Source organism: Lepidochelys kempii, chromosome 11 (genome assembly GCF_965140285.1).
Source record: "Lepidochelys kempii isolate rLepKem1 chromosome 11, rLepKem1.hap1, whole genome shotgun sequence".
Classification (NCBI taxonomy): Eukaryota; Metazoa; Chordata; order Testudines; family Cheloniidae; genus Lepidochelys; species Lepidochelys kempii.
Window position 1 is genome coordinate 55,811,928 of NC_136390.1, and position 12,265 is coordinate 55,824,192.

Consider the following 12,265-nt stretch of genomic DNA (forward strand, 5'->3'; position numbering starts at 1 on the left):
CATGGCTGATTTAGGTTTACAAGATGTGTGGAGACTGAGTAATCCTACAACCAGAGACTATAAGGTTTTTGGTTTTTTTCTGAAGCTCATTCACCAGTTCAAGATTGGACTATTTCTTAGTGTCACAAGACTTGATCAATTCTGTCACTGTTTGTGGCATTGGTACATTTGTTATATCTGACTCTGCTCCTATACATATGTCTTGTATGCACCCCCAACTAAAATGTGGAGATTAAATATCTCTGCCATTTGATACATCATTTGTTAACTCTATCGAGCAGGAGTCAGAACTTTTTTTTTTTTTTTTTTGAGAAACAAATGCTCCCACCACTTTATCAGCTGCCACATTTTGGGAAGTCTTTAAAGCCTTCAGCAAAGGCCATATTATCTCTTATGCCACCTTTAAAATAAATGGGGAGAACATAGAATTGATACTCTTTTGAAGGCCTTGGAAGTAGACTGTCCCCTCCCCAGAGAAACTCAGAACCTTCATCAAGCTAAGATGTGAAATCAACAAACTTCTGTCCCAAATAACTGAGTTTGTTTATTCTGTTTGAATCAAAACTACTGGGAATCTGGCAAGAGAGCTGGCAACTGTTGGCATACTGGCGTAAGCAAAAGTGTAACAGAAATAAGATAGCTGCTATTTGGTAAACAATTTATTGCTTGGATTAAGCTTTTGTACTCGACGTTACCAATGGGTGAGCTTTTATACTCGACATTTCCATTACAGAGAGGTATGAAGTCAGGCTGCCCGCCTTCTCCTCATCTGTTTGATTTAGCTCTAGAACATTTAGTCATTGCCATCCAAACAAATCAACATATTCATAGTATCAGGGTGGGCCAAACAGAACAAAATTATGCTTAATGCAGATGATGCTCTTGTATTTATATCTAAGCCTGAGGTTACCATTCCTAACTTTTCTAGCCACTATTAATAAGTTTGGACTCCCCTCAGGATATAAAATTAATTATGGTAAATCAGAAGTCTTAGGCATTAACAAAAATGCCCCCAAAGGCCTTTTCTCAAACTGGGACTTTGAATGGCAATACTCTGATATGAAATATTTAGGAATACTGATTCCCCAAAAAATATTCAGGACATCTCTAAGAGAAATATAGAACCAGTTATTGCCTAAGTGGCTAACAATTTGAGGAGATGAAGTTCAACCTTTAGTTTGTGGGGTACAATTAAAATATTGAAAATGAGTGTCCTTCCCAGAGGTCTTGCTATTTTTATTCCTCAAGCTTATTTTAAGAAATTCAATAGTATTTTTAGAATGTTCATTTGGGGCACAGTAAGAAATCAGACTGGCTATGCATAAATTACAGCTCCTCCTATCTGTGGGAGGATTTCATTTTCCCTACTTGGAAGATTATCATATCTCCTTTTTGTTAAGCCAGGCATCTTTGTGACTAATAGCTATGAACACACAGACCCCACCCTGGGTTCAAATTGAATGAGAACTGATACACCCTGTCCCCTTTCAGGCATTGTAGCATCAAATTATTATAGACTTGATGGCTCCAGTGAGCTTCCATAATAACAGCTGTGAGGCAAGCTTGGTCAAACTTTAGAATCCATCCATTCTTCCATGTACAGTTGGTCCTTCCTGTAGAGCCAGTTGGTCCTATGGCAATGAAGGCACACTGCTGAGAAGCTGGATATGAGTCAGCAGTGTTGCCAAGAAGGCCTTGTTGCCAAGAAGGCCATTGACATATTGGGCTGTATTAGTAGGAGCATTGCCAGCAGACTGAGGGAACTGATTATTCCCCTCTATTCGGCACTGGTGAGGCCACACCTGGAGTATTGTGTCCAGTTTTGGTCCCCCCACTACAGAAGGGATGTGGACAAATTGGAGAGAGTCCCCAGTGGAGGGCAGCTAATTGACAATTGACCGGATGTACTGGGAGCTCCAGAACTTCAAGCTGAAAAACCTTGCTTGCTGCCTGTTGCTCGGCATGATTGACACTGCAAACACTCTGTGCACAGATTGTCCAAGTCTGCCTTCCCTCTACTTGTGTTATGGGAGGAGAGCATCGGGCCTAATGTTGGTCACTCCCCCTCTCTTAGTCCCTTTGGCACAGTTATCAAGCCTTTGACCTGCTTCTCGCATACCAAAGCACAGAAGAGGTGGATAGGCTTTGCCATTAGACACAGTTTCAGGTCTCTGCTGAAAGGCACTGCTACTGCAGGAAGACACCCCACTGATATAGTGGGGAATTCAGTTACTCTCTGAACATGGTAACTGTGTCTGGCTAGCGTTCCTTTTCTAACAAAGAAATCACTGCTGGAGTTCAAAACCTGTCTTGACTGAAATCTGGAAAAGCACCTTTTTTTCTTTCTTTCTTTCTTTTTTTTTTAAAAGTGTTACCACTCAGTCCAAAAATAAAACCAAAATATTCCAGTAGACTTTCAATAGTCTGCTCTGATGCCCATACAAACCTGTTTTCTGCTTCCCTTGCAGCAAGAATTGGCTAAACAAAGACTATTTTGTTAATGATGCTAGTGCCCCAACCAGGCTCAGGTGTTTTGTAACTTAGTCATTATTAACCAAAACCAGCTATGTGAACTCCAGATTAATTGAAAACACTGGAGCCTGATCCAATGCCCACTAACATCATAGGAAAGAATCCCAATAACTTCAGTGGACATTGGATCAGGCCAAAGGGAAGCAAAACAGTGATCACCACAGGCGAAAACAAATTTTTGTGGACATGAGGAGGAAATTCTTGTGTGTTTCTAAGACTGTATTAAAGTCAATGAAAAGTCACTTTTTTTAATTGACAGTATCCTTTTAAATGTGTGCAATGAGAGATTCTTTAGAAATAAAACATAATAAATTTTCAGAGACATGAAATAGTAGACAGTGCTGCCACTAATTTTCATTAATACATTGACTGTTGAAATCAATTCTAAAATAGATTAATGGATTGAGAATTTGTACCCCCACTGTGTAAGAGAACATAGCTATTTATCTGTACGAATATAGATTACAATGTGAGTGTTTCTCAGGTTGATACCAGCAAAGTTGCAAATGAAGTATGGCGTCACATATTGTTGACCACTGTAGCCACTCTGCAAAGGCCAGGAACTTGCTAGCACAACTGGTAACATAAAATATTACAGTCAAAGGGGACAGAATCTAATAACGAGCTGAAGATGTCTAATTAGGTTTGACTGAGCTAAATACTTTCTAAGCACGTCTTCTTGTGCTCTAGCTATAAAGTTGTCCTCAGGGCATAGTTTGCTTTCTGCTCCTGCTGTTCCATCTTAATATGCTAAATCTCTGCCCCTAAACTCATTAGAATATTTTATTTCCTGGGTATAAAACACTTGATCCATTTATTTCTATGCAGGACCATCCACTTTGTGATGATAACATATCAGTATTGGTTGCAGTGTGGTGTCTCTATCCTTTTTTTTGTTAAAAAAAAAAGACACAATTTTGACTGTGATGTATAATAGGGTGTTCAATTTTGTCCCATAAAAAGAAAATTGTACAAGTATATCCTTTTATTTGTGGGTTGGCCTCAAGAAAAGAGGTTTCTAATGGCTGTTCTGGCACTTGGTGGCGGGGAGGGTGGGACAAGAGTTTGTTACAACTATTATTAGGACAGGAAAACAGAAAGTGCCTCTGAACAAACAGCTCTGAAGATGTAAATTTAGAATCATAACATTTAGACCCAGATTGAATTTTTTCCCAAGTTAAAGGAGTTTTCAGATTCCAGGTTTTGGTGTAGTCAGTTATTGGTAGAGAGGTGAACTGTGAAAATTAGATTTGCATCTGGTTTCTGAATTTCATATAAATTCATAGTTGTTCAGGTCTAGCTTTTGGGGTTTTAGCTCAAGTCTTCTGTAAATGGCTATGATGTTGTTTTCCTCTCACATGAAAAATGGAATAAAAAATATTGGAGTTAAAAACAGACTTATCAAGGGATCTTACCAAGGTCAGACTGAAGTGGTGTGATCTAAACTCTGCTATGAAAATGAAACCATGTGTCCATTATCAAGTCACAGTAATTCTTTTGTTCTGTGGAGGCTAAATTGATCCCTGGTGTGGACCAGTATTGCTAAACTATTACCCCTTGAGCAAGAAAACTGAACATGCTATAATAGAAAAGCTATAGGGCTATATAGTGGTTTTCATCTAAGAATTAGAAGGAGGGAAGAGAACTTGGTTGAGTCTGGTCCTTTGGCTATCTTTTAAAGAAAAAAAATCTCAAAAACAAATATAAATAGACAACTTTATCACCAAAAAAACTTTTCCAGCTAGATATGGGAGAAGCCCTTGATGGTTTGAGTTTTGTAAAACTACCTAGAAGTTTTTATTAGGGCTGTAACTATTATGACTTATGAATCAATCAGCAAATACAGGCAAATCAAATAGTTAATGATGCTTTTCAAGGGTAGATACGATCCTTGGTTTCTGGCAGTATCTACCCTACATATAACTCTGGAACAAATTCTGACTTCCTTTGAAAGTAATGGAACACTATGCTTCTTTATGCTGATATATTTAATGGAATTTTTCTTTAATAGGCTGCAGAATTTAAATCTGATCCAAAATGCTTCACACATTTTAAAAAAGCCAAGCTTAGGGTATGTCTCCACTGGCAGAGTTACAGTGCTGGCACTTACATTGTCTCTCAGAGGGCGCTGAAGGGAAACTGCTGTTGTGTGTTCACACTTGTCAGCTCCCTCGCAATAGCGTGTCCACACTTGTGGCACTTGCAGCAGTATTCGGAGTGGTTCACTCTGGGCAGCTGTCCCACAGAGCACCTCTTTCTCTTCCGCCGCTAAGAGTTGTGGGAAGGCGGAGGGGGTGGCAGGGCATCCTGGGTCCTGTTCCAATGCCCCATGATGCATTGCTTCGCATCCCAGCAGTCCCTGTGCGTCCGTCCACATTTGGCACCTTCTTTCAGTGGTTTGTGTACTGCGCGCTCTGTCTCTTCGGGCTGCAGGAATGGATCCCGCACTATTGACCTGCCATTAGAGAAGCACATGGTGATTGCACTGTGGAAGCTGGCTACTCCAGACTGCTACCGATCGGTTCATAACCAGTTTGGAGTGGGAAAGTCAACCGCTGGACTCTTGATGATGGAACTGTGCAAGGTCATTAATCGCATCCTGCCTGTGACTCTGGGCAAAGTGCGTGACATTGTGGATGGCTTTGCACAAATGGGTTTCCCTAACTGCGGAGGGGCAATAGATGGCGCGCATATTCCAATTCTGGCACCAGACCACCTAGCTACCTAGTACATTAATCGGAAGAGGTATTTCTCTATGGTGGTTCTCCAGGCACTTGTGGATCCCTGGGGGCATTTCATGGCCATTAACGCAGGCTCGTCCGGAAAGGTGCATGATGTGTGCATCTTTCAGAACACTAGCCTGTTCAGGAAGCTGCAAGCAGGGACTTTCTTCCCAGACCAGAAGATCACCATAGGGGAAGTCAAAATGCCCATTGTGATCCTGGGAGATCCCGCCTACCCCTTAAAGCCGTGGCTTATGAAGCCATACATAGGGCACCTTGACAGCAGCAAGGAGTGGCTCAACAACAGGCTGAGCGAGTGCAGAATGACTGTTGAGTGTGCTTTTGGCCATTTAAGGCCCGCTGGCGCAGCCTATATGGGAGGTTGAACCTGGCCAATGACAATATTCCTATGCTAATAACCGTGTGCTGTACGCTCGATAATATTTGTAAAGGGAAGGGTAAAAGTTTCACTCAGGGCTGGACCGCGGAGGCTCAGCACCTGGAGGCTGAATTTCAACAGCCAGAGACCAGAGCTATTAGAGGGGCGCAGCGTCAGGCCATAAGGATCAGGGATGCCTTGAGGCAACAATTTGAAGCTGAAAGCCACTAATATTTGTTGCTATGCTCGGGAGTGCAGTGCTTGTAATGCTACGAGGTGATTGTGATTCGTGCAGACGATGCACTAAGAAGGTTTAAGAAAATTGCCTGTTGCTTTGCAGACCTCTGTTTGCTTTCAATTAATAGAATAAAGATGGCTTTCAAACTAATGCATTTCTTTTATTAAAAAACAACAACCGAGGGAGGGAGACAAACAAAGAAACATCAGCACTGAGGGGGATAGGGGAAGAGAAGGTTCCAGGAGGAGGTGGGTGTGACGTGGTTGACATGAACTGTGACTGTATAGATCATTGCTGCAACCAGGGTCCTATGGTTGCACCAGGTCTTGTGCAGAGGAGAGCAAGTGGGGTGTCTATGGAAAGGCTGTAGTTTTCTGGTTATGATTATGCTGTCTGTATGTGTGTATCATTTTTGTATTTGAAGTTATGAATATTGGCTATGTACTTGTATCTCAATGTGTTTGATTCTAAGTAGCCTCAGTGAAGCATTTGGTTAGCTTCTTGAGAAAGGTCTAGTCTCAGTAAGTGCCCAGTCAAGAAACACTTAACTGACAATGGACTTTGGGACATGCTAATCCACATCTGAGCTTTCCTGGGAACGTTCAAACTAACATGTAAACAATGGCATCGACCTGCAAAAAGCTGAAACATTCACAGACATGTGACTTGCACAGGTGGCTACAAGCTCCATCTTGTTGCTGTGACTTCGTACAGAATAAAGGGGTTTCTGCCCACAAGTGAGAAAATATAAAAGGCCCTGGAAGCCTCTCCATTTTGTCTTCAGCTGGCTTAAGAGATGGCCTCTCCACCCCCAAGAGATGCCTAAAAGAAACTGGAACAAAGGATAGTAACTACGGGGGTGTGAGTGATTGCTGGACCCAGACTAGGAAGGAGTCCAGTCTGTGAAAGAAGCTGATTGGAACATCTCTAAGGGTGAGATTTACCTGTATGCAGTTTCTTAATGTATTAGGCTTAGACTTGCATGTTTTGTTTCATTTTGTTTGGTAACTTACTTTGTTCTGTCTGTTATTACTTGGAACCACTTAAATCCTGCTTTTTACATTTAATAAAATCACTTTTTGCTTATTAATTAACCCAGAGTAAGTAATCAATACCTGGGGGAGGAAACAGCTGTGCATATCTTTCTGTCAGTGTTATAGAGGGCGGACAATTTATGAGTTTACCCTGTATAAGCTTTATACAGAGTAAAACGGATTTATTTGGGGTTTGGACCCTATTGGGAACTGGGTATCTGGGTGCTGGAGACCAGGGTACCTGCTGAGTGGTTTTCAGTTAAAGCCTGCAGCTTTGTGGGACATGGTTCAGACCTGGGTCTGTGTTGCAGCAGGCTCAACAAGCGTGTCTGGCTCAACAAGACAGGGTTCTGAAGTCCCAAGCCGGCAGGGAAAATAGGCTCAGAGGTAGTCTCAGCACATCAGGTGACGGTCCTAAGGGGGTCTTTGTGACCAAATGTGTCACAGTAGGCGGGGGGGAGGTCCCGGAACGATTTAAGATTTGTGTATGTCCAGGGACCATATCCAACCTTCTCCTTTGGAGTACAGTGCAGCTGGTACTGTACTTCAGCAGGGCTAAACTGCAGAGGGACGGGTGTTGAGTGCAGTGGGTGGTGGGAGTCTGCAGTGCTGGACTGTGATGGGAGGAGTGGAATGCTGCGGGTACAGACTGGAATCAGGAGGTTGATAAGAGTGTGTTGGCGGTGTCCATTTTACAGAAGCTGTGTTGTTTGCAACACACAGACCACTGATTTAGTGATTTAAAACACAGCCACTATTCACATACCTGTCACTAACTGGCTGACCCAATGCAAGCACACATGAGCCCCAAGACCCCCAAAATGGTGAGTAGCCACAGGAGCAGGGGAAATCAGTGTTCCAGGACCATACTGTACACTGGGCATGTGGCTCTTGGGGAGAGCTAGCACTGTAGGGGTGGCCTTATAATCATTCCTGTCCCTACATTTTCCACAGGCTGTGTTCATTAAGGAAACAGGTTTCAGAGCAGTAGTCATATTAGTCTGTATCAGCAAAAAGAACGAGGAGTACTTGTGGCACCTTAGAGACTAACTCATTTATTTGAGCATAAGCTTTCATGGGCTAAAGCCCACTTCATCAGATGCATTCTGTGGAAACTACAGTAGGAAGATTATACATACATACATACATATACATATATACACACACACAGAACATGAAAAAATGGGGGTTGCCATACCAACTCTAATGAGAGAAATCGATTAAGGTGGGCTATTATCAGCAGGAGAAAAAAAACTTTTGTATGATAATCAGGATGGCGCATGTCAAACAGTTGACAAGAAGGTGTGAGTAACAAGAGGGGGAAATTAGCATGAGGAAATTGTTTTTAGTTCGTGTAATGACTCATCCACTCCCAGTCTTTATTCAAGCCTAATTTAATGGTGTCCAGTTTGCAAATTAATTCCAGTTCTGCAGTTTCTCGTTGGAGTCTGTTTTTAACGTTTTTTTGTTGAATAATTGTGACTTTTAGGTCTGTAATTGAGTGTCCAGGGAGGTTGACGTGTTCTCCGACTGGTTTTTTAATGTTATAATTCTTGACCTCTGATTTGTGTCCATTTATTCTTTTGTGTAGAGACTGCCCGGTCTGGCCAATGTACATGGCAGAGGGGCATTGCTGACACATGATGGCATATATCACATTGGTAGATGTGCAGGTGAACGAGCCTCTGATAGTGTGGCTGATGGGATTAGGTCCTATGATGGTGTCCCTTGAATAGATATGTGGACAGAGTTGGCAACGGGCTTTGTTGCAAGGATAGGTTCCTGGGTTAATGTTTTTGTTGTGTGGTTGCTGGTGAGTATTTGCTTCAGGTTGGGGGGCTGTCTGTAAGCAAGGACTGGCTTGTCTCCCAAGATCTGTGAGAGTGAGGAGTCGTCCTTCAGGATAGGTTGTAGATCCTTGATGCTGCACTGGAGAGGTTTTAGTTGGGGGGCTGAAGGTGATGGCTAGTGGCGTTCTGTTACTTTCTTTGTTGGGCCTGTCCTGTAGTAGGTGACTTCTGGGTACTCTTCTGGCTCTGTCAATCTGTTTCTTCACTTCAGCAGGTGGGTATTGTAGTTGTAAGAATGCTTGATAGAGATGTTGTAGGTGTTTGTCTCTGTCTGAGGGGTTGGAGCAAATACGGTTGTATCTTACAGCTTGGCTGTAGACAATGGATCATGTGGTGTGGTCTGGATGAAAGCTGGAGGCATGTAGGTAAGTATAGCCGTCAGTAGGTTTCCCGTACAGGGTGGTGTTTATGTGACCACCGCTTATTAGCATTGTAGTGTCCAGCAAGTGGATCTCTTGTGTGGACTAGTGCAGGCTGAGGTTGATGGTGGGATGGAAATTGTTGAAATCATGGTCGAATTCCTCAAGGGCTTCTTTTCCATGGGTCCAGATGATGAAGATATCATTAATGTAGTGCAAGTAGAGTAGGGGCATTAGGGGACGAGAGCTGAGGAACTGTTTGTTCTAAGTCAGTCATAAAAATGTTAGCATACTGTGGGGCCATGCAGGTACCCATAGCAGTGCCACTGACTTGAAGGTATACATTCTCCCCAAATATGAAATAGTTGTGGGTGAGGACAAAGTCACAAAGTTCAGCCACCAGGTTTGTCGTGACATTATCGAGGATACTGTTCCTGATGGCTTGTAGTCCATCTTTGTGTGGAATGTTGGTGTAGAGGGCTTCTACATCCATAGTGGCCAGGATGGTGTTTTCTGGAAGATCACCAATGGATTGTAGTTTCCTCAGGAAGTCAGTGGTGTCTCGAAGATAGCTAGGACTGACTCCAACGAGAAACTGCAGAACTGGAATTAATTTGCAAACTGGACACCATTAAATTAGGCTTGAATAAAGACTGGGAGTGGATGAGTCATTAGCATGGGGAAATTGTTTTTAGTCTGTGTAATTTCCCCCCTATTGTTACTCACACCTTCTTGTCAACTGTTTGAAATGGGCCATCCTGATTATTACTACAAAAGTTTTTTTTCTCCTGCTGCTAATAGCCCACCTAAATTGATTACTGTCATTAGAGTTAGTATGGCAACCCCCATTTTTTCATGTTCTCTGTGTATATATATCTTCCTACTGTAGTTTCCACTGCATGCATCTGATGAAGTGGGCTTTAGCCCACGAAAGCTTATGCTCAAATAAATGTGTTAGTCTATAAGGTGCCACAAGTACTCCTCGTTCTTTTTTCATTATGGAAGATATCTCGCTGCTGAGGGTGAGCAGGGAATCAAGGGAGGGTCCAAGACTGTGGCTTCCACCCTGGCCCTTATGTGGCAGAGTGGCACGGGAAAGTTACCCTTAATGGGGCAAGAAACAAATCAGCTCTGCCAAAGAACCTGTGGCGGTGGATTGCCCAGTATCTCCATGAGAGTTTTCTGGAAATCTCTGAGGCAGATTCCCGTGAAATGAGGGAGTCAATCAACACCCTGTCCCGCCGCTCAGACTAGGCATGTGATGGTACATGCATCATACAGACATAAGCTGCTTTCTGCACCCCTCCTGCCAACCAACAACTCACTTCAGCAATTCCCAAAAGCAAAGCCACTTACCAGGGGCCTCCTCTTCCGTTTGCACTTCGCCAAGATCTGACAGCTCTGACTGGCTAGCCTGCTCCATGGTAGAGAAGAGCTCCTGGCTGCATGTATCTCTGACCTCTGAATCGTCCTCTGCTTCCCCCTCCCCTTCACATCTTCTTCCAAAATTTCCTCCTCCTGGCTCGGTCCGCTCACAACCAGCACGCGAGCCACTGAAGTATCCACAGTGGACTTCGCAGTGGAGGTGGGGTTGCCACCGAGTATTGTGTCCAGCTCTTTGTAGAACCAGCAGGTTGCGGGCGCAGCACAGGAGCAGCGGTTTGCCTCCTGCGCCTTGTGGTAGGTGTTCCACAGCTCCTTCACTTTTCATTGTGTCCAGTCATGGCCCCTTTTTGTCATGCATCATGGAATCTGTCCATAAGCATCATAATTCCTACGGCTGGAGCGCAGCTGGGACTGTACCGCCTCCTCTCCCCAAATGCCGATGAGGTCCAGCAGCTCGGTATTGCTTCCAGCTGGGGATCGCCTGGTGTATGGAGCAGGCTTGGCTACCTGGAAAAATGCGCTGGGACCACTGCCCGCATCACTGAGCAAACGGGAGGGGGACTTCCAAAATTCCTAAGGAATTTAAGGGGTGAGAATGACGGTTGGTCACCTGAGGGCAGGGCGGTAGAGTTCAAACCCATGACGAGAGAGGCAAGAACAGGCATTGTGAGACACCTCCCGGAGGCCAGTCGCAGCGCTGTAATCGACCACGGTGTCTACATTGGCACTGTGACACTGTAGCCCCAGCGCAGAAAGCTGTATGCCTCTCGTCGGGGTATTAGGGGTTTTTTTGGTTTGTTTTGTTTTTTTTACAGCACTGCAACTGTGCAGTTTCTGCGTGCTAAGTGGCTTGGCAATGTGTACACCTCGGGAGTTACAACTTAGAAGCCTTCTTTACTGTGCAGAAACTTGCCAGTATAAACAAGTCCTTAGAAAAAAAACTTCAGCCATACAAAGATAGGATCTATAGAAAAACAGCAAGCCTTTTAATGACAGATGGCTGTTGTCTTGTTTAGTGAATCTCTTCTTTGTATTTTTTCCACTTACTTGTATTGGTTTTTGTATCAATGCAAAAGGGCTATTGAAACAGTCAACTTCACCTGTAGCTTGTCTAAATTTAACTTGGGACCTGCTCCAAACTCTATTGAAGTCAGTGGGTGTCTTTCCATTGACTTCAATGGACCTGGGATCAGTCCCTTGGTCCCCTGCAGTCACCATACACCCACATAATATTTAGGAATTCTGATAGATTTCAGGAAGGATTAAATATTAAAACGTAATATGAAAACACAAAAATTGATCAATCTGGTGCCTTAGTTCATAACAAGTTCTACTTGTAGCAAAATTTTGTAAAAATCAGATTTATGGTGCTTTGGAAATAATTGTTTGAAGTATTGTAGCCATGTTGGCCCAAGAATATTAGACAAGGTGGGTACAGTAATATTTTTTTATTGGACCAGCTTCTGTTGGTGAAAAAGACAAAGCTCTTGAGCTTACACAGAGTTCTTCTTCAGGCCTGGGAAATGTACTTGGTATTAGCTAAATACAAGGTGGAATAGATTGTTTAGCATATGTAGTTAACACATATTCCAAGAGACCATTAAAGGTGAAGTGTATAGTTAACACCTCCCTCAGTCAAAGGACAAAAAATGGGGGTTAGTGGATTGCAGGTTGTTATAATAAGCATAAATGCAGTGTCTTCAGTCCATTATTTTTAGTGTCTAGCACCTTATGAATGTAAATTCTCAGGCTTCTATTTTGAAG